The sequence below is a fragment of the Stegostoma tigrinum genome, chromosome 10, assembly GCF_030684315.1.
Source record: "Stegostoma tigrinum isolate sSteTig4 chromosome 10, sSteTig4.hap1, whole genome shotgun sequence".
NCBI lineage: Eukaryota > Metazoa > Chordata > Chondrichthyes > Orectolobiformes > Stegostomatidae > Stegostoma > Stegostoma tigrinum.
Genome location: NC_081363.1, coordinates 43,333,312 through 43,354,960, shown reverse-complemented (window position 1 = coordinate 43,354,960; position 21,649 = coordinate 43,333,312). Strand labels below are relative to the sequence as shown.

Genomic DNA, 21,649 nt, shown 5'->3' with positions numbered 1-21,649 from the left:
GCCTTGGTCTAAATGCAGCAATCCAGTTGTTGCTTTAAAACTGTGGGTTTCAATTTCAAAGGATATTAGCCTTGACGACACAGTTTTAGTTTTGGTTAGGCAGCTAGATCAGTAGAGACCCAGTCAAATTTGACTCTGATGGACCGCCCCCTCAATCCTTACATAGACTAAACTAGTTCGACAAATCTCTCCTCAGTTGCCACTCACACACTGGTTGAAAGCAGCAGGCAGGCTGGCGTTCAGGGCTCGTCCACTTCAAGGCTAGTTTCTACAAATTCTTAAGATTCCCTGGTTTAGAACTTAACAAGAGCTTCCGGTAAGTTTTAGGATTGCCCTTATCCCTAATGGTAATCTGCAGTAAAGAGTCTGAGTATCTCAAACTGAAAATCTTAATCGCTGATTGCTTGCTATTTTGTAAGACTCTATGCTGTGAAAGCAACACTGTATACTTCCAGTAAGGCATTTGTAGTTAAACTTAAGTGTAACAATCTTTTTGAGTTTGTTTATTAGTACTCCAGCAACATAATTGAGAATGTTGGTCTGGTACTTATTAAGATATGTACAGGATTAAAATATCGCTCCTGGTTATTTTGTACTTTAGCCAAGGAAACTTGACTCATAAACAAGGGATGTAGCAGCAGAGAAATAGCAAAACGGTGTTTGGTCATGATAGTTGTAAAGGAGAAGTTCATGCAACTGCATATCTGAAGGGCAAGAACTTCAGGCATGCCCACTGTGGTTTTAATTACCGTGCTGTGTTTGAAACACACAAGGTCACAATTTCTGACTAGTGGAAATCCTACCATTAATAGTTTGATTTCCATGAAAATGTATATTTACTTTAATTTTATTTTTGATTGATAGACATACAATATTTTTTGCTAAATTAGTAGCAGGTAGAAAAATACCATTTAAGTTCCAGATTACCCCCAAACAATACAAAATATGCGTGTCATTGAACACAGAAAGCAATGACTCCTGTTCAACACAGAATTTAATAGGGACATAAACTCCCACTTCATTTGCACTATACTATTTATCTTGATTAAAATTCATACAGAAATTAAACATCAATAAGGTCAAACAATAATGTCAAGATGTTGTGTATCTTTGGACTGAAAATGTAAGCACCTAAGTGTTAATTGATTAACAAGTGAGCCAGAATAAAGTTTAACACTACACTGCCTGAATTGAGATCAACTTCAGAGTTATATATCTCTGGTAAACTATTCTCTGGAGCATTTAATAAAGCATATTTGATATGTATGATAATATGGATATATATGTTGCACATAATTAGTTAGGAGTTTACATTAAATAGAATATCTTAAAGTTGAACAGAGTTTAGTTTTGGGAAGTACCAGAAAGAATGTGATTACTGAACAACTACATTAACTATTTGGTGCACAGTACGTGCAGTAACAGAGTGCTTGAAACTTGTTAGATACACTGCTGCAGTATTTATTCTTCGAACTACCACTGAAAGTAAGCAACTGCTCAACACACTCAGAATATTAGCTTCTGAGCAGTAGCATAGAGTAAAATGTAAGCCACATGCTTCATGTTATTTTCCTGCAAACATTTAGCAAGGTAACATTTACCTGCGAATTCCAATCAAAACATTAGTTTACATTATTTTACATATCTGTCTTTCCACTGCTTCTGTGCTGTCAGCTTGTTTCTCTAATTTTCAGACTTGGATGAAAATGAATTTCCTCTGAATGAACTTTGGGAAGTCCATAGTCATTGATTTCGGTCCCCACCACAAACTCAGTTCCTTCATCACCAGCTCCTCCCTGGTCATGCTCTCAAACTGAACTCGGCTGTTCATAACCTCAGTATCTTAATTTATTCTGAGCTGTGTTTCCAAATCCATGTATTATGCATCACAAAATCTACCTGCTTTGCATTTTATAACTTTGTCCGTTTCCATTTCTCAGCTTGTCTGCAGCTGACTCCCAAATCTATACTTTTATTATTTGCAGAATTAATTATTCCAATATTTTCTTGGCAGGCCTCCCGCCGTCTTGAAACTCATTCTAAACCTGGCTGTCCATATCCAGATCATTACCAAGTCTGTCCCACCGTTACTTTTGTGCATGCTGACCCACATGATTCCCATCAATTCCACTTTAAGACCCATGCTCAAGTTCAAATCTCTGTTATCTGGGCTTTTATAATCTCCCTAGTGTTTTGCACACCTTTAGGAATGCTGTTCACTTGTACCTCTGGCCTTCTGTGAAACCCTAATTCAGCTGTGTTCAGTTGGCCCCAAGCTTTGAAACAACATCCATATGCAGCCCCAAACCAGCCCAGCTTGTCCCCACCTCCCCGACCTGTTCTTCCTATCATCTATCTCCTCCTCTCACCTCAAGCCGCACCTCCATTTCCTACCTCCTAACCTCACCCTGCCCCCTTGACCTGTCTGTCCTTCCTGGACTGACCTATCCTCTCCCTACCACCCCACCTACACTCACCTTTACTGGATCCATTCCCGCCTCTTTGACCTGCCTGTCTCCTCTCCACCTATCTTGTCCTCTGTCCATCTTTGATCTGCCTCCCCCTCTCTCCCTATTTATTTCAGAACCCTCTCTCCATCCCCCTTTTCTGATGAAGGGTCTAGGCCTGAAATGTCAGCTTTTGTGCTCCTAAGATGCTGCTTGGCCTGCTGTGTTCATCCAGCTGCACACTTTGTTATCCATGAATATCTCAGCACCTTCAGGTCTCTCTCATCCTTTAAGCTGCTCCCTCAAATCAATCCCTTATCAAACCTTAAATGCCTTATCAAATCCCTCTTGAATATGCTCCTGTGAAGCACCTTGGGCAATGAATTACATTTAAAATGACTGAAAGGCAGCATTTTGCTACCATTGTTGTTGATGATGCTCTACAGACTAACCAGATTAAGAAAACATGCCTGAACCAATGTTTGTACAAAATGTTTAATTTCAGAGTTCATCAGTGGATTGTTAAATATATCATCTTAGGTATTGCTTTAATAATAGATAGATAGGCATGTACTATCTTTGCCATAGTATTTGATTATATGAGGTTCATATCCTTCACACACAATGACGAATGAATTGTTTGAATGTGAAATAAATTTTATGCATTCAATGTAATTTGACAATAATACTTTCTTGCTGACAAAACTTAACATATTTGAGCTTCCTGGTTCATGCAGACATAACATGTTTCAACACTGCCATAAAAAGATGTGTTTTCAAGAGCATTTTTAAGTGCTTTGTTTTACTTATTAGAGTAAACATGTTCATCCATACCAATTTATTCATGATCATTCAGTGGACTCAACATAATTTACCAAATAACATACAAGGGCAAAGGCATCTTACGTCTGATTGCTATTTCTTTTAGGCTAATTAAAATGTTGGATCCTATTTCACTGTGCAGCTATAACATTTCAGTCATGTGCACACACCAGCATTTTGTGGACTCTCTCAGCCATTAATAGGAAATTAAGATTTAGAACTCAGGAAGCAGTGAATGCTTCACTGTAATTTTTATTTACAATGTTTTGTGCTAGAGCACTTAGAACCTGTTGCCAAAAAGTGATCTTGGCATTGACCACTATGCATTGTTTGTTTGACTGTTAAATCTCCAGGGTTACTTCACTCTTCTTGAAATAAGCAGGGTTGTTTTCGGTTTTGCTCTGAAATATGTTCTGTTCTAAATGCCTTTTTATAGTAATGAGGATGTTTTGTAAAGAGAGGTTTAAAGTAAGTAATTAATCTGAGTGATAGTTCCTTAAATTCATTTGACATCAATTAGGTACATTCTTTTCCTCTTTTCATTGGTTTTAAGTGAGAAGTAAACTGAGATTTAGCATCAAACTGCTAAGGTCATATACGGTGAACAGAACAAAACCTGGGCTTCTCTTGAAATGTTTACTGCTGTTCTGACCAATAAAGATAGCAGCCCTGGCAAGAAAGCATGGGAGTTATGATATCATTTCTGGGATTCCACACCGCTTCTGATTTTTGACATCTTGAGCTTTACAGTATAATAGAACCCAGATGTGTGAATAATACCTAAACTGCATGCTTGGGCTAATGAGTCCCTTTTATGAGGTATTTCAAATTCCTTTTGTAGTGGATGTGTGTTGTTGGCCAATGCTACAGTGATGATTTTACTTTAAAAGTCTTTACTTGAATATAAACCACTTCGAGACATTGTGCTGAGGTGAAATCTGTCATACAAATATCGGAGTGGGAGGAAGATTGGGTATGGCCAGTAATTGGGTGCAGAGATGGTGCTGTTTGATTAACCTAGGCCCATCTGTAATAAATCAGGCAGCACACAAACTTTGAACTGCTTGGTAATTTAAAGCAGGGTGAGGAGAAACCTAGTACTAAAGACACTGCTGAATGACCACAGGCTTCAATAGAGGGCGTACATTATGTATGGCTAACAGGTGAAGTGCATTCTGGCTGCAATACATGTTGGAACCAGTTAAAGAAACGTTAATGAGCACATGGATGGCTTGAAACGGCACAGCAAGCCTGTAGCATGCTACTAATTTCTCTGTTGCTGCACCAGCTTTCACTGCAGGAGGTGGATCTTATGTCTGTTGATCTCTGCTGGAACCATCTGGGGTGTGTTTGGTGGATTCACCATCACACTCCTCCTTGTTGGTATTGGTCTAAGCCAATGATACTGTGTGAGCAAAGGTGCCTACACAGTGTCTTAGGCAGAAGACTAACTCAGTCCTGATGAAGTGTAGGTAGGTTTATTACATAATACTTAATTGCTCATTCTATTTAATCCGTTTTATTGCAAGACATCAGGATTAGCAAAGAGTGTGCTCATAATTCATCAAGGCACAAGTCAGGAGTGTGATAGAATACTCCCCACTTGCTTGGATGTGTGCAGCTCCAACAAGACTCATGAAGCTTGATACCATCCAGGTGAAAGCAGACAGTTTGATAGCACCACATCCACAAACATTGACTCCCTCCAGTGCTTATGATCATTAACAGCAGTATGTTGCATCTGCAAGATGCATTGCAGAAATTCACAAAAGGCACATTCCAAACACACAACCTCTTCCATTGAAAAGGGAAAGGGTAGCAGATACATGGGAACACAATCACCTGGAAGGTCCCTGCAAAACTACTCACCATCCTGACTTGGAAATATATCAAGGTTTTTGAGAACATTTGGAAATAAATCATTATTCCTTCACTGTCACTGGATCAAATCCTGGAATTCCCTCCCCAGTGGTTTTGTGAGTCTACCAACACCAAATGGATTGCAGCAGTTCAAGAAAACTTTATGGATTAATGTAACCGGCAAAAAATGCCCATAACCTATGAAACAATAAAAAAGGTCCACAAAAACATTCTCAAAGATTATTGGCAAACAAGCACAGTGCTCTAAAAACACTCTGCTTATGGAGTGAAAATGGGAACTGCAGATGCTGGAGAATCCAAGATAACAAAGTGTGGAGCTGGATGAACACAGCAGGCCAAGCAGCATCTCAGGAGCACAAAAGCTGACATTTCCGGCCTAGACCCTTCATCAGAGAGGGGGATGGGGAGAGGGAACTGGAATAAAGAGGGGGAAAGGGGGAGGCGGACCGAAGATGGAGAGAAAAGAAGATAGGTGGAGAGGAGAGTATAGGTGGGGAGGTAGGGAGGGGATAGATCAGTCCAGGGAAGACGGACAGGTCAAGGAGGTGGGATGAGGTAGTAGGTAGGAAATGGAGGTGCAGCTTGAGGTGGGAGGAAGGTATGGGTGAGAGGAAGAACAGGTTAGGGAAGCGGAGACAGGCTGGGCTGGTTTTGGGATGCAGCGGGGGAAGCGGAGATTTTGAAGCTTGTGAAGTCCACATTGATACCATTGGGCTGCAGGGTTCCCAAGCGATGTGTTGCTGTTCTTGCAACCTTCAGGTGGCATCATTGTGGCACTGCAGGAAGACCATGACGGACATGTCGTCTGAGGAATGGGAGGGGGAGTTAAAATGGTTCGCGACTGGGAGGTGCAGTTGTTTATTGCAAACCGAGCGGAGGTGTTCTGCAAAGCAGTCCCCAAGCCTCCGCTTGGTTTCCCCAATGTAGAGGAAGCCACACCGGGTACAATGGAGACAGTATACCACATTGGCAGATGTGCAGGTGAACATCTGCTTAATGTGGAAGGTCATCTTGGGGCCTGGGATGGGGGTAAGGGAGGAGGTGTGGGGGCAAGTGTAGCACTTCCTGCGGTTGCAGGGGAAGGTGCCGGGTGTGGTGGGGTTGGAGGGGAGTGTGGAGCAGACAAGGGAGTCACGGAGAGAGTGGTCTCTCCGGAAGGCAGACAAGGGTGGGGGTGGAAAAATGTCTTGGGTGGTGGGGTTGGATTGTAGAAGGCGGAAGTGTCGGAGGATGATGCGTTGTATCCGGAGGTTGGTGGGGTGGTATGTGAGAACAAGGGGGATCCTCTTGGGGCAGTTGTGGCGGGGGCGGGGTGTGAGGGATGTGTTGCGGGAAATGCAGGAGGCACGGTCAAGGGCGTTCTCGATCACTGTGGGGGGAAAATTGCGGTCCTTGAAGAGCGTGGACCTCTGGGATGTGCGGGAGTAGAATGCCTCATCCTGGGAGCAGATACAGCGGCGGTGTGGCTCACACAGTATCATTGGCTTAGACCAATACCAACAAGGAGGAGTGTGATGGTGAATCCACCAAACACACCCCAGATGGTTCCAGCAGAGATCAACAGACACAAGATCCACCTCCTGCAGTGAAAGCTGGTGCAGCAACAGAGAAATTAGTAGCATGCTACAGGCTTGCTGTGCCGTTTCAACCCATCCATGTGCTCATTAACTTTTCTTTAACTAGTTCCAGTATGTATTGTAGCCAGAATGCACTTCTGCTAGCATACATAATGTATGCCCTCTATTGAAGCCTGTGGCCATTCAGCAGCATATTTAGTACTAGGTTTCTCCTCACCCTGCTTTAAATTACCAAATCTAATCTCATCCTCTGACACTTCCGCCATCTACAATCCGACTCCACCACCCAAGACACTTTTCCATCCCCACCCTTGTCTGCCTTCCGGAGAGACCACTCTCTCTGCGACTCCCTTGTCCGCTCCACACTCCCCTCCAACCCCACCACACCTGGCACCTTCTCCTGCAACCACAGGAAATGCTACACTTGTCCCCACACCTCCTCCCTCACCCCCATGCCAGGCCCCAAGATGACCTTCCACATTAAGCAGATGTTCACCTGCACATCTGCCAATGTGGTATACTGTCTCCACTGTACCCGGTGTGGCTTCCTCTACATTGAGGAAACCAAGCGGAGGCTTGTGGACCGCTTTGCAGAACACCTCCACTCGGCTTGCAATAAACAACTGCACCTCTCAGTCGCGAACCATTTTAACTCCCCCTCCCATTCCTCAGATGACATGTCCGTCATGGTCCTCCTGCAGTGCCACAATGATGCCACCTGAAGGTTGCAAGAACAGCAACTCATATTCCGCTTGGGAACCCTGCAGCCCAATGGTATCAATGTGGACTTCACAAGCTTCAAAATCTCCCCTTCCCCCACTTCATCCCAAAACCAGCCCAGTTCTTCCCCTCCCCCGACTGCATCACACAACCAGCCCAGCTCGTCCCCTCCCCCCACTGCATCCTAAAACCAGCCCAGCCTGTCTCCACTTCCCTGACCTGTTCTTCCTCTCAACCATCCCTTCCTGCCACCTCAAGCCACACCTCCATTTCCTACCTACCACCTCATCCCGCCTCCTTGACCTGTTCATCTTCCCCAGACTGACCTATCCCTGCCCTACCTCCCTACCTATACTCTCCTCTCCACCTATCTTCTTTTCTCTCCATCTTCGATCCGCCTCCCCCTCTCCCTACTTATTCCAGAACCCTCACCCCATCCCCCTCACTGATGAAGGGTCTAGGCCCGAAACGTCAGCTTTTGTGCTCCTGAGATGCTGCTTGGCCTGCTGTGTTCATCCAGCCTCACACTTTGTTATCTCCTTATGGAACACTGATATAGCACGACACAACTTTCATTAGCTTTTCTCAGGAATGTCATTTATATGATGGACAGAGATTATGTTGTGGTGTCAGGTAATCTTTTCAGGTACCAACTGAATTGTATAACAGTGGACGGGAAGATAAAGAGATCTACTCCCTCCAGACACATACTGGGAAGACCGTGGGCCAGACATCCAATTCAGACACTGATGTAGCTCCTTGGACTTGGATGGAGAGCTACAAAAAGAGCCACTGGAAGTTTTTAGAAAATAGAACATTCTATGTTCTATGTTCTAAAAAGTTCTAGTACCTCACACAAGTGATAGAAGGCAGTGAATAATGTACACATGTCATTTCTTTCCAAAGGAACCACGGACCTCACACACAGCTCCATTAACTTATATACCCTTCACTCACTGAACACCAATCTTTATGAAGCACAATTCATTTCTCCTCTTCATTGTCTCACCTCACACTCACACATTTAGAACTGTCACAAGATTCACACTCACATCTCCTAATTTGTGTACACTGCCCGCTATTCAGCCAAAACAGGCACATTATACAAATACACTTTCATGGGCCATAGTCAAATGCAGCAGCAGCTCACCACAGGAGACAAGCACAGCCGCATATCTTCATCAACATGGAGACCATGCAGGACTGGCTGTCTTTGCAGTGACCATGACTGAGGCTGGCACCATCGGCAGGTAGACTCTATTGAGAATGAAGGGATCATACCACATTGGCAGCCCTCTAGAGAACCCTACATCACTGCCAAGGAGCATGGCTAAGTCCTGCTCCAAACTGCGGCAGATTGGCACAGAGCCCATCCCCTTCAACATGGAAATGGTGGCCAACTCTTTGAGAATGCCTGGAGAAGCTGACGAGGTATGAGTGATGTTGCGGCACTCAACACAGCATGGACAGAAATCACTCAATATTGGCTGCGGCAGTAGTAGCAAAGACTGATGTTATGAAGTTGTGGCTTGTTGTTATGTTGGCTGAGACTGTTGCCATTGTGGATGTGGATACTACTGCTCAGACAGGCTTTCAGAACAGTCCTGCAATCAGTGCTTCAACAAATTACAAGGATCACAGCATGGTGATTAGCGGTTAGCACCGCTGCCTCAGAGTACCAAAGACCTGGGTTTGATTCCACCCTCGGGCAACTGTCTGGGTGGAGTTTGTTCATTCTTCCTGTGTCTGTGTGGGTTTCCTCCAGGTGCTCCAGTTTCCTCCCACAGTCCAAAGTTGAGCAGGTTAGAAGGATTGGCCATGCTGAATTACCCACGGTGTTCAGGATTGTGCAGACTAAATGGGTTAGCCATGGGAAATGCAGGCTTACAGGGAATGGGCTGGGTCTTCAGAGAGCAGCTGTGGACTCTTGGGCTGATGGGCCTGCTTCCACACTGTAGACATTCTATGGTAATTGCTGAGACAAGCCCTGGGGGTGAGACACTGATAACATGGATCACAATCTTGTTTAATCTTAGGAATGCAGCCTTCATCCTCCCATCACTGCCACTCTGCTTCCATCTTTGTTGTTGCGTGTCATGCAACCTGCCCAGCTAGACTGTTGCTAGTAATGCTGTGAATGTATAGCTAACAACAAGGAGGTCTAGGCCTCGATAGTGCTCTGTAGGGCCGTCTGCAGTCTCTGTTACTGAAAATGAATGGTTTTCCAACAGTCATGCCATCAGCCACTGGAGTAAAATTGTGGGAGCACTGGGATGGGCAAAGTCATCAGAAGACAGGGACTAAGGGGACGAGAAGGGTGTTGGTTAATGTTTGCAGTGGAATAGCAGGTTTTGTCAGATAAAGTTGGAATTGTTGCACTATGATGGCTTTTATTTTAATATTGTGGCCAAGAAGAGATTCCGATAGCCTACAACGGATGGATGATAAAATTTGGGATATTTATTCTGTGAGGATTTGGGATCAGTGGAACCATAGTTGAATGGAGTGATCACAAAAATGCCGAGCCAGAAAAGGGCTTGCCCTCTCCTTGTCTCCAGTTCCTCCTCCTCCTCCTGCTGCTCTTCTTTTTCCACTTGCTTTCTGATTTGTTGGGTTTATTTGGGTTGGCAAGGGCTGTTCGCTCATAGTAGGTAGCAAAAGATACAGCAGATCATAATGAATCAGGGAGCCTGATCCAACAAGTTTTAAAGGGGTCTTTCACAGAGATTCAGAAAGCAAAGACATTGCTTCAGCTCTCCTGAGGTCTATATGATGCTGTGTGTGGCCCACATTGTATGCTGTTGGGTCCCCATGTTGTTGAGTTTTTGTTCTGGAGTCATGAGCCAGATGTTAAACAGTTGGCTTTGCTGCCCAGTAGTCAGCTCCTGTTTTGCTTTAATGCTAAGGAAATAATGAGTAGACTGATGAAAAGTGAAAACACAAGATTTGCTGTTAGGATAATGAGCAGTTATCAACAAGATGTTGGGTGTGGTTGAACAGCACTGTTCATTCATCACCCCCATTCAGCATGCTATTGGTGACACCCCGCTTCATTGTGAATAGCACTGTCCTGTCAAAGCATGTACACATTACACCTGCTTCCCTCTGGTCAGAGAGAACACAATGAACTCCCTTCTCCAGGCACAGAGCAGCAGACTGGGGCTTAGAAAAGCTACCTGCTCCAGCTTGGAGGAATCCTGACACACACAAATGCAATACTGGGTTCTGTTCTGAGGCTGCAGGGTTGTGAGAGCCAGAACTCTGTGGGCACCTCCTTTGTAAAGCGCAGTTGCTGAAAATAAAAGAAATGCCCCGGAATTTAAGGTGGATAAGAACCCTTACAGAGAACTTTTACTATCCCCCCTCCCGCTGTGAGCTTTTTGCTCTCTGAGGAAGCATCACTGGACATGAAACATTAACTCGGTTTTTTTCCTTCACAGATGCTGCCAGTCCTGTTGGGCTTCTCCAGCGATTTTGTTTTTGTTGCTGTTTTCTTTCCTGCCTCTGTTCTATTTTCCTCTCTTTCTGTAGTGCAAGGGGAATGGTAGCTATGTTAACCCAGTAGGAGAAAGAGACCTGATAAGAGCATTTAGGATGGAATTTTCTCCCCACTAGAGATGGTGGGACATATGCTGAGGAGGGCAAATAATTGGGGTTACTACATCTGTGGAATTCTTTGCCACAGGGGACTGTAAAAGCTGAGTCAGTAAGTATATTCAAGGCTGAGATGGATATATTTTTAGTCAGGAAGGGAATCAATGGTTTATGGGGAAACAACAGCAAAATAAGGTTGAGTATTATTAGATCAGCCATGATCTCACTGAATGGCAGAACAGACTCAATGGGCTGAATGGTTTACTTCTGCTCTTCCATCTTATGGTCTTGCGCAGTTGTAAGCTTTTATACCTGTCTTGTGTTAACACAGAAAGAAATAAAGCTGGTGAATAATTAATTACGTGTTTTTACACCAAAAATATATACTTGGCTTATGGCCATTTTGAGCTAGTACGTATGGGCATCATTCAGTAGTGTTCAAGTCTAATCTCGTTTTTGCAGTTCTGTGCAATATGAGAATCTTTGAACTGTGTAAAAAATGCTGAGTTTGCCTCATTTTTGACATGTATAAATATTAAAATTAGCTGGTGTGTTCTTTATTTAACTGATGGTACAACCAGTCAAACGTTTAGGTTTCAGATGGTATTCCTAAAACAAACAAGGTCCAGGTGAGGAACGGCGAGTTTACTCTCCTTGGATATTCACCCACTCCCCTCCATTGGTCACAACAAGGATTAATTTTAAAAGATTCCGTTCCCTTACCTTTCTTTGAGATGCAAATGAACTTATGTTCCTAAATGAAATCAATTTAATCAGACTTCCTTGAGTTAACAAAAAGTGTGGGTTTACTAATTACTAAATGTGAGAATAAATAGCAACACTCAGATTATAAATAAGCAGTGAATCCTAAAAATAAAAGGCTACCGGTTGCAGTCTCTGATTTTTTAGTGAAGAGTATATCATTGAACATTAGGGCTGTTGCAGAGGATGTCACCTGTAGTGTTGATGTTGGTCGCTAAACAGTTGGTTTTGAGATTCTTTACTTTTTTAGATGGAAACTGTTGTACCCTGAAGCATTTTGGCGCTGACTGACTGACAGCACTCAGAGTGAGACAGATGCTTTTCTCTTTTTATCTGCAGTGTTTGTTGTTTAAATAGCTGAGCACAGAGCTGTGACTCTCACGACACACTGGTACAAACTAGGACATCAGGTCACTAAAATACACACACTTGTGTTGAAACAGGTGGTTCTCTGCAGAGACAGGGAAAGTTAGTTAGCCCCATTGTTATCTCTTCCTCTTATATTCCTTCCTCTGTGTGAAGTTTTCCCTGACACTCCAAAAGTATGATATTCCTTGGGTCCCACACAGGAATTTACAAAATAGTGACCGAACGGATAGTTGCACTCATTATTTTTGGCTTCAGTAAACTCCTCTTTCAGAGTTAAAGGTAACATTGTCGATGGTACTTTGATCTATTGTCATGTCACTGTACATATATTTTCCCCTCAGTTATTCACTTTCGTAATGAAAATGATGATTGCAAAACACCTGATCCGACAAATAGTTTATTCACTTACAAAACAACTGTAAATTTAATGTTAACATATTTACTATATATTTACTTCTATATGAAAGTATGATTTAAAAAACTCTTAATTAGTTCCATGATATTGGTGTCATAAAAACATATGAAGAGGGATTAGCCATGGAGCAAATAGTTTTATCTCAAGTTTATTTGTCTTTCTTTTTTCACTTGATACCTCACCTCCTCAGTCTATTGAAATTAATCTTAAATCATTTAACTGACTGGGAATCCATTGCCTTTTGAGGGAGCTAGTTCCAGATTTCTACTTCTCTTTGTCTAAAAGAAGCTTCCTGATGTCACTAGCTTGCCCAATTATAAGAACCTCTTGTTCTGGATTCCTCCCCCAGTGCAAATCATTAGTCTTTATTATTGTAAACACCTTAATTTGATTACCCTTTAATTGTCTAAACTCAAGGGCGGCACGGTGGATCAGTGGTTAGCACTGCAGCCTCACAGCTCCAGGGACCCGGGTTCGATTCCAGCCTCGGGTGACTGTCTGTGTGGAGTTTGCAAATTCTCCCTGTGTCTGCGTGAGTTTCCTCCGGGTGCTCCAGTTTCGGCCTACAGTCCAAAGATGTGCAGGCTAGGTGGATTGGCTATGCTAAATTGCCCGTAGTGTTCAGGGGTGAGTGGGTTATATGGGAGATGGGTCTGGGTGGGATGCTTCAAGGGACGGTGTGGACTTGTTGGGCCGAAGGGCCTGTTTCCACTCTGTAGGGAATCTAAACAAAAAGGAAATGCAAACCAATTTTGCACAACCTGTCCTGACAACTTAGACATTTACATCCTAATAAGTGCTCCCATGTCTCAAAGGCCGATATATTTTCCTTGAGTTGTCCAAAATTGAACAAAGTACTCCTAATTGAGTCTGACCAAGTGCCAGCGAAACTCAGCAGGTCTGGTGGCACCTGTAGAGAGAGAAACAGAGTTAATGTTTCTCCAGAACTGAAGGTTGGTGGAAAAGTGATTGGTTATATGCTGTTGAAAAGGCGGCATGGAGCAAATGAAACAGTAAGGAAGATCAGCGGAAAGTCAGAGGGTGAAGGAGTTTACAGATCACACATGTGTAAAGGGTCAGTTCACAGTCATAGGGAAGAAAACCTGCGATAATAATAGATGGGTTGGGGCCATGCTTGCGGACTGAGCAGAGGTATTCTGAAAAGCAGTCATCCCAGTTTGCTTTTGCTCTCCCCGACACACAGAAAACATTTTATCTGAGGTGGATCAAGGTTCTATGTAACTGAAACTTCACTCCCTTACTTTTGTATTTCAACTCCACTTAGAAAATAACTAATGTTAGATGGCCAACATAATTATTTTTATACCTAATTATCCCAAATTACTTTCCAACATGACCCCAATTTAAATCTTGAATATTAACTATATCCCAGCCTATAAGTAACATAGTAACATTCAGTAGTTAATCGTTAATGTTTGCACAGTATAGACCAACATATAATAAAACTACATAACAATAGAAATTTCTGTTTTTCAATTACTTTGTAAAACTATAGGTTTAAGCCAAGTACTCAAAATTCTTTGGCAGAAAACTCTGTGAAGTTCTTCCCATCATTCCCCTGATATAATCAGTATGTGTTTCCACATCAACAGCACCCCAGCCAGCTGTTATTACCCATTTCTTGGTCTAGTTGGCATTGCTGCAGGGTAAGGAGCCTTGACAAAAGTTGCAGCGACATTAAAAGCCACCACTCACATTCCTGGCTCAGTCACAGAAACTCCAACAATTTTCTCTGCAAGTGGTCAGTTACTATGTTACACTTGCCTGTGCCAAGTTCATACATCAGCACCTTAGACCCACTCAGCAGTCACTACTGAAGTGCTTGCTGAGGTTAAAACATGCTTTGGGCGCAATGTACAATTGTTTGGCAGCAAGCATCCAGTGAGTCCACAGTTGGACTGTCCTCTCTACAGGCCATTGTTCCCTTGGAGAAAAAGTTTGCAAACTGAAACATTATCTCAGTGACTGCATTGGGTGTTTATAGTTTGTAAACCCCTGATTCATGTAGTAGGTATTAGTGACATCTGTACATTGATAGGAAAATCACCTTGTTCCTTCACAGATACAAGTCCCTCTCTAGCTTTTGTTATTCTGATCTGTCCTTATACATCCAAAGTAAATTAGTCTCATATTTCTTCACCTTGTTCTTCAACTACCAAATGTTATGTGCAGTCAATTAATTTATCGAAGTCCCTTCACATCCTTCAGTTCCCATTTTTGATACTATGCAAGTGTCAAATACTATCAAATAGTTTCTCAATGCTGATGTAGGCAATATTCATAGATGGTCTGCTATTCACCATAATGGTGACAATTTGGATTTCTGATACAACCCTAATTCTAATGATTAAAGCATGAAATTCTAATGTTGGAAACTAACTGCATTAACTCTGATGTCTGAGCAGTTACCATCCAAATTTCACCTTCAGACTGCAATTATAAAATAAAGGGCTTTTACGTGATTGCAAAGCTAGCTCTGATATGCAGCACTGTAAAGACTATAGCATATGGACTGAATTGGTGTGTTTCAGATGTATTACTACCTAGAGGAGTTACTTTCAACTGACTGGCTACACTCCAATATAAGAGCCAGTTGATTGGCTAGATCACGGTTCTGCTTCTGAAATAAACCATTTTGTCAATCTGTTTCTAACATTTCAAATTTCAAAACAATTGTTCTAAGTACATAGTGATAGAGTTCTGCTTCCCATCATTATAGAAGCCCAGCAAAACTGTATAACTTGCTGCAGATCCCTACCATTCTTCTAACAGCTGAGATCAATTTGTTGTTAGCACAGAACAATTACAGCTCAAAGTAAAAAATTATAATAAACAGTTTCTCAATTATCAAGGTCATAAATGATATTGTCTTCCTGAAGAAGTTTTAAAATCATTGTTTATTTTGGTTTGAAGAAGAATCAGGAATGGCTTGCAGTAATTTTAATCATAGAATACCTATAGTGTGGCCATTCAGTCTAACAAGTCCACACTGACTCTCTGAACATCACACCCTGGCTCAAACCCCTACCCCATTCCTACAGTTCCCTTGGCTAATCCACCTAACTGACATATCTTTGGACTGTGGGAGGAAACTGGAATACCCAGAGGAAACCCGCACAGACACAAGGAGAACATGCAAACTCCACACAGTCACCTGAGACTGGAATTGAACCCAAGTCCTAGGTGCTGTGAGGCAGCAGTGCTAACCACTGAGCCAGCATAGCTTCCCAAACATCCCAGATGTCCTCTTTTTTGAAGAACTGCAACTTCCCTTCCACAGTGATCGAAAAAGCCCCTGACCATGTCTCCCGCACTATCCGCAATAATAACCAAAACAGAATTCTCCTCGTCCTCACGTACCACCTCACCAACCTCCAAATCCAATGCATCGTCCTCCGATGTTTCCGCCATCTACAATCTGACCCCACCACCAAAGACATTTTTCTCTCCCCACCCGTGCTTTCCGGAGGGACCACTCTCTCTGTAACTCCCTTGTCCGCTCCACACTCCCCTCCAGCCCCACCACCCCTGGCACTTTTCCCTGCAACCGAAGCAAGTGCTTATACCGCTCCCCTCACCCCCATCCCAGGCCCTAAGAAGACTTTCCACATCAAACTGATGTTCACCTGCACATCTGTTAATGTGATATACTGTATCCGCTGTACCTGTTGCAGCCTCCTCAACATTGGGGAAACCAAGCGGAGGCTTGGGGACCGCTTTGCAGAACACCCACGCTCAGTTGGCAACAAACAACTGCAACTTGCAATCATGAAACATTTCAACTCCCTCCCCCAACTCCTTGGACAACATATCCATCCTGGGCCTCCTGAATTGCAACGATGACGCCACCCGAAAGATGCAGGAACAGCATGTCATATTTTGCTTGGGAATCCTGGAGCCCAATGGTATCAATGTGGACTTTACAAGCTTCAAAATCTCCCCTCCCCCAACCACATCTCAAAACCAGCCCAGTTAGTCCCCACCTCCCTAACCTGTACTCCCACTTCAAGCCCCACCCCCATCTTCTACACACTAATCTCATCCTGCCTCCTTGACCTGTCCGTCCTCCCTGGACCAACCTATCCCCTCCCTAACTCCCCACCTACATTCAGCTTCACTGACTTTAACCCCGCCTCTTTGACCTGTCTGCCTCCTCTCACCCTATCTTCTCCTTTATCCATCTTCTGTCCGCCTCCCCCTCACTTCCTATTTATTTCAGAATCCCCTTCCCCTCCCCCATTTCTGAAGCAGGGTCTTGGCCCGAACTTCCCTGCACCTGTGATGCTGCTTGGCCGGCTGTGTTCATCCAGCTTCACACCTTGTTATCATAGCTTTCTTTAGCACAGTTTCAGTGGGAGACATTTCTGCAAATGACTTTTGCAATTCCGTGTAAATTTTCTTATTGTGCTTTCCCATATAAATGACATGATGATGCAATTTTCAATGTGTCACAAGCCCACTTGTCAGTTAAAGGCAAAATAATTTAAAATTGTGATTTCTTGTGAGAAAATATTTCTATAAAGAAGTTTAGATTTAATTGTTAATGTAATATTTAACTGAGAAACCTGTGTAGATTTACAAATTGAGTATTCCCCATAATTCATGCATCTCGATGATTTATGAACATAATTCCCTCCTAACCTAATTGTGGATTTATTCAATTCAGGAAGAATTTCTCCCTATAAAAACTGTTCTTTTTCTAACAAATAACTAAAACAAAATAATTAGACTCACTTTTGTGGATGATCATCTCTTTAATATTTGATCCTTTGAAGATGTTTTATTGGATTAAAAAGACTTAGCATTTGAACACTTACTGCACCAGCTTATAGAATTTAAACAATAATCGACATTCAGAGCTTTCATTGATCACGGCAAATTCTGAAATTTCCAATTGAAAAATTACTTTTAAAACTGTAGTGGATCCACGGTATTATGTGCAATCTGCTACGGAAAGTGCATGAACATGCATGACAGAGATCACAGTTGCTAATGTCAGAAGGCAAATATCCGTTCTGACAGAATGGGCTGAAATTTAGCATTCCTGACCATTAGTAATGTCAATATCAGGAACATGTCTGTCATTTTGAGCATGTTTCTAATGCTCCTGTGTTTATATGTAGCAGCAGAAATTCCCAAGGCATTTTACTAACGAGGGTACTATAGAATTAGAGTCTGGGCTTGCACCATGTGACTCACATGAACTGTTAGTTATTTTTAGTTTGGAATTCTGTTTGCCTGCTCAATGATCCACTTGGAACAGCAGGCTATTCCCCCATGACTCACTCATGGGATTTATGTCAGTAGTTCATCCAGCTCTGGATTATAAAACTAAATGCACAATAGCAAACTTCTCAAAATAATTTTGTGAAAACTTCTTGAAGAAGCCTTTAATTGTGTAATAATGCTGCCACTGTGTTGAGTTGTTTAAATCACTGAAAAAGACTTTAACAAATTGAATATTAGCAATTTTAGTAAACAAGATATAAATGTAATTATTTGTGCTTTGCTGAGCAAAATTAGATTGAATAATAGGGTGGTCATGAGGTGACCACTTAATGCACCAAAGTGCCATTATATGGATTTGTTGAAGGAGTCTTTGCCTTTGTAATTACCTCAGATGCTGAAATTCCAGTCTCAGTAGAGCTGTAATGACAGACATAGACATAAAGTAAAGGTCTTCTCTATGAGAAGAAATGGAGAAGTCGGAGGCCAAGATGAATTACCTTTGCCCTCAAATAACTATAAACACATCATTTTAATGTGGGATTAATGAAAACTTGAGAGGGGAACGATAGATGCCCGCAAATCTTGGAAATGAGGGTTTGGTCTGAAACAGACATGGAATAAAAATAAAAAAGTCTCAATGAGGGAGATGGAGTAAATGGTGATTCCTGTAAATAATTGCCTTTTCAGGAAATTATCTTCCTAATCAATTAATAATCAACTTGTACTTTTACTAAATGTGGACCTTTTGAATTAAATACTAGGGAAATGTGTATAATACCATTGACACAAGTGCTGACTCCCATGACGTGAAGTCCATTGAGAAGTTCAGTTCTTGTGAGGAAGTGAAATATGAATAAGATTTGTACCTTGAGATGTTTGCAGCATTAACTCATTCCGAGTATTACCCGATGTTACTGTAATCGAGTACCCTATCATCATATTATTCAGTCTCCACAGGCAAAAGGCAACAGAAGATGTCTAGAAAATATTCAAAATATTTGAAACTTTATATTAAAGCTGGTGATAACAAAGTGTGGAGCTGGTTGAACACAGCAGGCCAAGCAGCATCTTAAGAGCACAATAGCTTGGGCCTAGACCCTTCATCAGAAGTTTTGAGTCTAATACAACTGTGAGAATTTGTATAACACAGATCTTAAAGCATTTAAAAGGATCGTTTGAGCCTTTGAGATCAAGTTGCAACGTGTTACATTCTATACATGACTGATGATGGTTTTAATTAATGTTTTTGCACTTTGCTTTTCGACAGTTTCCAGGTGCTTATCAGTAGATATGATGACAGACTGCCAGCATATTTAATCAAGGGTTACCAACCAGAAGATTAACTAGTAATGCTCACTAATGGACGGGTTCACTAAGCATGTTCATAAGTGCACATTGTGTCTTGTTTGCATGCATTGAATGTAAGAAACCTGTTTTTCCTCAGATAGGTGTGCAAAAAGAAACAGACTTGATTGGATTGACATATAATATTTCCCATACGGTTTGCTTTTAACTGTTTATTGTGGTAGATCAAAAGTGGGTGTATTATTATAGAGGCTGAAAATTTTAAACAAAACATTGTTTAGCGAAAGTAAAATAATGAGAACTGATGCCACCTTCTTGCATCCATAAAATGTAACTTAGCGTGTCTGCACAACAAGAGTTCAAAAATAATTTGCTGTGCAAACTTTGAAATGTTTCACTGCAGTATATCACACAACTGTAAGTGTTATTATTCCAGTAAATCAGCTTATTTTTCTAATAACATGTGTACAACAGACTTAAGTGCTGCTAAAGTCCATATGTCAAATTAAGAATGCATTAGCCAAATTGTTTTTTAATTTTAAACAGACTTCCGGATGGATACATGTGCATTCTCAAATCTGTGTTGGAGCTGGTTTTTCATGTATAAGGGAAAGTTCTCTAAATGATGGAAGAGATAGAAAGCAGAAGCAAGAGAAGTGTGTCAATTACTAAGAAAAACTGACACAGTTTTATGAAAAGAAAATTGTGTTTAACCACATTGATTGAGTTTTCTTGTTGAGGAACAGGGAGGTTGATGAAGGTGGCTGGTATGGAGTACATAGAAGTTCAAAAGAGATTTGATTAAAAAAAAAGCCACTGAATAAGCCTGACAGAAAAGTTGAAAGTGCTGGAAATATGGACAGTGACAGCACAGATTGAAAACCAATTAAGTGACAAGAAACAGAGTAGATATGTAGATTGTGAACGGTTGTTCTTCAGTTTTGCATACTTCAATCCCTGTTAAATTTTGAGGCTGAGGCTGAAGACAATGTGCTAGGTCTTCACAATGTTTATTTGAGCAAATTACTGTTCATCCAAACTGAATGTCAGATATAAGAGATAATAGGAACTGCAGATGCTGGAGTGGCTCTAGGCCCGAAACGTCAGCTTTTGTGCTCTTAAGATGCTGCCTGGCTTGCGGTGTTCATCCAGCTCTACACTTTGTTATCTTGAATGTCAGATATGCAGTGTGATGATTTAGCAATGGTGGAAGAGTTGAGAGAAGAGGTGAGGTAGAGTTGGGCATCATTAACATATAGGTGGAAACTAATGCTGTATTTTCAGATAATGTCACTCAGGAGAACATGCCATTGTGATACATGAGGAAGTCAAATATAGATCCTTGAGGACATTAGAGATACTGAAGGGGCAGGAAAGAAGCCTAGCAAGTGATAGTTTGGTTGCTGTAAGATAGATAAGATTGGAATATGATGAGTGCAGTTTGAAGGTGGATCTGTTTCTGCATCAAAGACTGTAGACAGGCTGTGAAAGATGAATGGAGAAATTTTGTCTTTGTCAGAATATCAGGGGATATTTTTGTGACTTTGATAAGAGCAATCTGAAAACTGTGGTAGAAATGGAAGCCTGATTACAAGGATTTACATATGGTGTGGAGAGATAAACACTAATTGATGAGGTGAGGACATGATCAAGGACTATGGAGAAAGGAAGATAGTAATTTACGAGGGCAATGTGGTCACATGTTGGTATTTGAGGAGAGGAATGATGGCAGCTGATTTAACGGTGGGATAAATTATTAACAAGCTTGGCTGACATCCACAGCAGAAAGGTAGTGAACAGGAATGGAGTCAAGGGAATGGAGGTGAATTTCACGGATAAGCTGAGTTCAGACACAGCAAGAGAGTGATAGTAGAGGAACTAAAGAAAGATACTATTTCAGGACAGAATGATGGAGGTTCACTAGCGAAAGTTTAGCTCAGTGGACCAGTGAAGGGAAAAATGTAGCTGAAGCAGATAGTCTCAATATTTGTGACAAAGTCCTGGAGTTCTTTGTGCTTATTTTTGTAGGTAAGCATGATGGAGACAGGCAAGGGTGTGTTTAAGTTGGCAGGCTTCTGTAGAAAGAAAGAATTTAGGGCTTATCTTTACATTCCTGAATGATACTAGAATAGTGAATAATTTTAACAGGTGAGAACAGAAAACTTTAATACTTTATGTAGTTCACCATGATCTGGCATGAATGGTTAAACTGGTTATCTGCCATATCCATTATGTTTTTATCCCTTCAACTTAAAGAAACAGATGTGAGGCAAGCAGGCTGAATATAGAGAAAATAAAATTACAATGAAACTTCAAAAATCCATGCTTGGCCTCAACTGGAATATTGTGTCCAAGCCTGGCTACCGCACTTTAGGATGTAAGTGATGGATATACTTTAGAAGAAATTTACTAGAATTGTTCCAGGGATGAGTGACTGTGGAGACTAAAGAAACTGGGATTATTCTCCAGTGAGGAAATCGAGGAAAGGTTTGATTGAACTATTCAAA

The 21,649-nt window shown here is 41.8% G+C and overlaps 1 protein-coding gene across 1 annotated transcript in view; it reads left to right on the top strand.

Moving 5' to 3' along the window:
* The first annotated feature begins 202 nt into the window (after nucleotides 1-202).
* The window catches only part of LOC125455341 (neuroblast differentiation-associated protein AHNAK-like), a 99,632-nt gene continuing 78,185 nt past the window's right edge, over nucleotides 203-21,649 (top strand). Inside the window, exon 1 of the mRNA XM_059649143.1 lies at nucleotides 203-316. The gene's annotated coding sequence lies outside the window, so the exon portion shown is untranslated. The remainder of the gene's footprint in view (nucleotides 317-21,649) is intronic.